A 4814-nucleotide genomic window follows, 5' to 3' on the forward strand; every position below is an offset into this window, starting at 1 on the left:
GGAGCAGCTGGTAGTTTCGAACCGCTGACCTTAAGGTTCGCAGCCTGATTCGTAACCACTACGCTACGAAACTACCAGATGTTCCAAACGAGAAAAATGAGGCACTCTGCTCTGGTAAAGATTTACAACCTCTGAAACCCTATACCGGGTTGCTATGAGTCTGAAGGACATCACCGGCACACCACCACCATCATCTACAGATAAAAGTTTTTCAATTTCGAAAAGTTCAGTTAGAGTGATCCAATCGGTATCATGAACGTCTCCAGTATTTTTTAACGCTAGTAATTTAACCTCAACTTGTATTTTCAAATCCTTCAAAGTAGAGTCTTCCTAGGTTCCTGTTGAGGTAGGTTATATAACCTTGCCTATCCTGGTGTTGCCCTGTGGGCTAATATGTCAGACTGCAAAATCATTTGAACTGCAAGGTCAGTGGTTCAAGCTCACCAGCTGCTCTTTGGAAACCCTATACAGGGTCGCTATGGGTCGGAATCGACTCAACGGCACTTAACAACAACAACAACAACAATAATAATACCCTAAGGGAAATGTTTACTTTCTTTTCTGGTAGTGTAGTGGTTACGAATCGGGCTGTGAACCTCAAGGTCAACAGTTCAAAACTACCAGCTGTTCCGTGGGAGAAAGATGCGGCTTTCTGCTCCCGTTAAGATTTACAGCCTGGGAAACCCTGTACAGGATCGCTATGGGTCGGAACCGACTGGACGGCACTTAACAACAACAATCTTATCATTGGTACATATACAGTGTTCCCTATGGTTATTCTATAAGTCCTGGCACTACTTGTCCATATTGAACTGAGTAGACCAACAACATTAATGTAATGTTTTTGCATTGAGTGCTGAGCAGCAGATTGGTGTGCAGTTAGTTGGTACTTCTGCTACTTATAACTTCAGCTCTGCAGAGAGAAAGCTATCTATTATTAAAAACCCTATTAGTAGTGGTAAGATTGCACTGCCCGGTCTCACAATAGCTGCTGAGTGTTATCTAATTGGTTTTTATTACTTCAAAAATCCTGGAAGTCTGGAGCTCAAATGTACATTGGCTAACAGTTGTGTTCTTCTCTCATTTGCAGATGCTTTTAGATTTATTTTTTGTCAGGAGAAAAGAGGGAAAATTCTAGAGAGCATTTGGAAAAGTACCTGAAAAATATCAACAGACCTGAAGGATTCATTTAGTTGTAATTACCCTGGGACTCAGCAACATGAACACACATCATATGTGTGGCTTTTCCCATTATTGTTTCATATGCAGATAGTATGCTGGCTTGCAGAATTGTGGCATGATAGATTTCTCATGTGATGAGAAATATTTTGTAGACTTAATCTTATTTGTATTTTTCAACTGGAAGCTTGAAAACCGAGTTCATCCTTGGTATGAGATTGTTCATTTAAATAGAAAGTTTTAACAATGAGCTCACATGCTTATACTTGCTGTGGACTGGAGATCTTCCTTCAGAGTCTTGGACTCCTCTGTATAGTCTTAGAAAAGTCACTGGTTGTTGTCTCCTTTCACATTTATTTTCCCTTAAGTGTGCGTTTTGTTATTTTAACTTAAAATTGTGATTAGTAATAGTAGCAGTGGAGTGCTGTGGTTCTGTAGGATAAGCATTGGACTGCTAACCACAAAGTCAGTGGTTTGAGGCCAGTAGCAGCTCTGCAGAAGAAAGATGAGATTTTCTGCTCCCACAAAGGTTTACTCTCTCAGAAACCCTGCACAGGGTCACAATATGTCAGTAGCACTTAACAACAGCAATAATACTTGTAGTAATATTTACTTTGGTGATTTTTTAGCGAGCTCTTCTGCTATTGTTTAAATACGTTGTGCCAGTGTGAACTAATCCACTCATTTAAAACTTAAAAGAAGTCTTGTCCCAATCTTCAAAGCTTGATTTGTGAGTGTTCTATTTGATGTGTCATTTAGTTCATCATCTCCTTCCTTCATGCTTCCTGGATAGTGGGGAATTCCATTTTACTACCTTACTAAAATGACATTTTCTAAAATCATGTCAATTAGCTTGTAGTCAAATCTGTTTTGTTTGTTTGTTCATTTATTTTAACCACTAGCCTGACTTTAGCAAGGCATCTCAGTAAGTAATAATAGCTAAAACATTTTGAACACTTACCATGGGCTGGATGCTATTCTCATCACTTTAAATGGATAGATAGTAAGACCATTGAATTATTTCATTAAGTCACTGAACTCTTACAATATCCCATGAGATTAATCCTAATCTACTCACAACTGTACAGAAAAGGACATTGAGGTAAAATGTAGGAAGCTACTTGTCCTAAATGTCCCTTTTACCACTCCAGGTGGTCTCAGAATCCCATAACCTCACTGTTGTCTCTCTCTCAGAATTCCCTCTGGCTTACCTTCGGTGATGCCCTTGCTTCTCACACCTCTCAGACAAAATTCAATTGAACAAGCATCATTTGAGTGCCCAATTGGTCCTGGCGCACGGTCATCTTCACAGTCTCTTCTGGTCCCCTTGTCCATTAATTAAATTCAGGAGGGACAGATTAAAGCTAAAAATACACCTAGATTTTAAGGTCTAGACTTTCTCTTCTGAATTGGGGGAAGGACTGTCGAGGGAGCATTGAGGAGAAGCTGTGCTTCCAGCCCTGCCCTGTCTCATTATTAATAAATTCACAGTGATCTTCTCAATGCCCCAGTCTCATCACTATAAATTTATTCAATTGCTCCCTTTCCTTTGACCTCGAAGTCTAATCAATTTCTAAATGTTACTGATCTCCCCTTTTAAAACTCATCTTCATAGCCATAACTCTACCCTAGGCCCTAATCACATCACTTCTGAATTGCATTAATGGTGTCTGACAAGCATATGTTCTGTCTCAGGTTCTGCCCATTCCAAACCAGTTATCCTTTGTCATAGGTTGGGCCTTCAAAACACTTCTGTGACTCAGTTTTCTGTATTAACAACTCCCTAAAGTTGGCCACCCCCCATATTCACTCCTGCTCCTTTTGGAACCAGTCACGTTGTATACTATTTGAAATACTGGCATCTATCCTTCAGCATCACAGTACAACAATCTGACAGAAAAGTGGTTGCAGGGAGTGACATTAAAACATGTGAAATCACAGAATGATAAAGCTATGAGGGATCTTTGAGAATAATTGGTCTTGATGACTCACTTTGAAGAAGTGACTGCTCAGAAGGGTTAGAAGTACTTTCTTGGGTCTTGAAGTTGGCAGGGCAAATACATAAGTGAGCTTTCTCGACTACAATATATAACTTCTCCACATGACTATCTTACCAACCCCTTTGTTTTGAGTTAGAATCAAATGGTTTTCTTTTTAAAACCACAATACTACATGGTTAATATGTGTTTGTGACCTCACTACACTTTACATTCATTGGGGAATAGACTATTATTCTTTGTATATAGAATATCCAATGTGAATTCACAGCACCTACTCAGTTCATTTAAGAATGGATATATAAATGACTGTGAGAATGAATAATTAAATGGGGATACAAGAAAGATTTGGTAGGGATTTCAGTATTATCAAGTCCAAACTTCTTATCATGTTCTTGGAGGTCCAGTTGCCTTCTACTTTCTTCATTTAAACCTGTCTCTAATAACTACTGGAGTCCTGGTGTGGCAGTGTAGGAAAAGCAACACAAGGTCAGTTTGAATCACAAGGTCAGTAGTTCAAACTCACTAACCACTACTAAGGAACTCTCTTCAGGGTCACAATGAGTTGGAACTGACTCAGCAGCACTTAACAACAACAACTAATGACTACTGGTTTGGCCCTAGTCTAACTGTACTCTTCATTATCTTCACGTAGCATTTTTTTCTTCTTATGTTTATAGTTAAGGTATTCCCTTCTCTTGGAACAGCCTTTTACACATTTCTACATCAGTTTCTTTCTCTGCAAAACCTGATCACTTCTAGCACTCATCATTTCCTTATTCACATAAATAATAACCACAATAGTCTGATGAGGATGTATCATTCTCAAGATAAACAATCTGCCAAAATGTTAGTGTGATATCATTTCATCTATTTTTCATCAGGTCTTCAGTGTCCAGGATTTCAGTCTTGATTGTAATGTGTGATTTGGGCTAATTCATTGCTGTCTATGAGCTATAATTTATTCACTAGATAAATACTTTACATATTTGTTTTGATGATTTCAAGAAATGCTCTGTGTAAACCAATGTATTTAAATATTGTTTATATATATATATATATAAACAATGAAGATGTTGTTGAGGCTGCTTATGTACAACTAAACACTCATGGAATTTGGTTTCTTGGTTTGGAGGGTTAGGGTCATGATTTCATGGGATACCCCAGTTACTTGGTCTTATTTCAATTTTAATGCTTCTGTTCTACATCCTAATTTGTTACACAGTGCCTGAGGTATTAAAAGTTTGCAAGCAGCTATTCAGAGTTTGACAATTGTTCTGTATTTGCCTGGAGCAATAGAAGATGAAGGAGAGTTGGTAATAGGAAGAATAATTGGAAGGCATGTCTAATTGCCACCATGAACAATTGCCTCTTTTATCTTGAGACCAGAAGTCTCATGGTACCCTGTTGCCATTACCAAATGACCAAAAGTCTTGATCAAAAGGGGGAAATGCTAAGCAGAATTTCACATTGTCATGGCATCCAGAATTTCTAGAGTCATTGAAACTGGATAAATTCCCCAAAATACAGGTAATCCCCAATTTACAAGTTTTTGTTTTGTTTTGTTTTTAATGACTGCATCAGAAGTTGGTTCTGGTATAAGTATATATATATATAAAATTTTAGTTTTAATTATTA

Source organism: Chrysochloris asiatica, unplaced genomic scaffold (genome assembly GCF_000296735.1).
Source record: "Chrysochloris asiatica unplaced genomic scaffold, ChrAsi1.0 scaffold00061, whole genome shotgun sequence".
NCBI lineage: Eukaryota > Metazoa > Chordata > Mammalia > Afrosoricida > Chrysochloridae > Chrysochloris > Chrysochloris asiatica.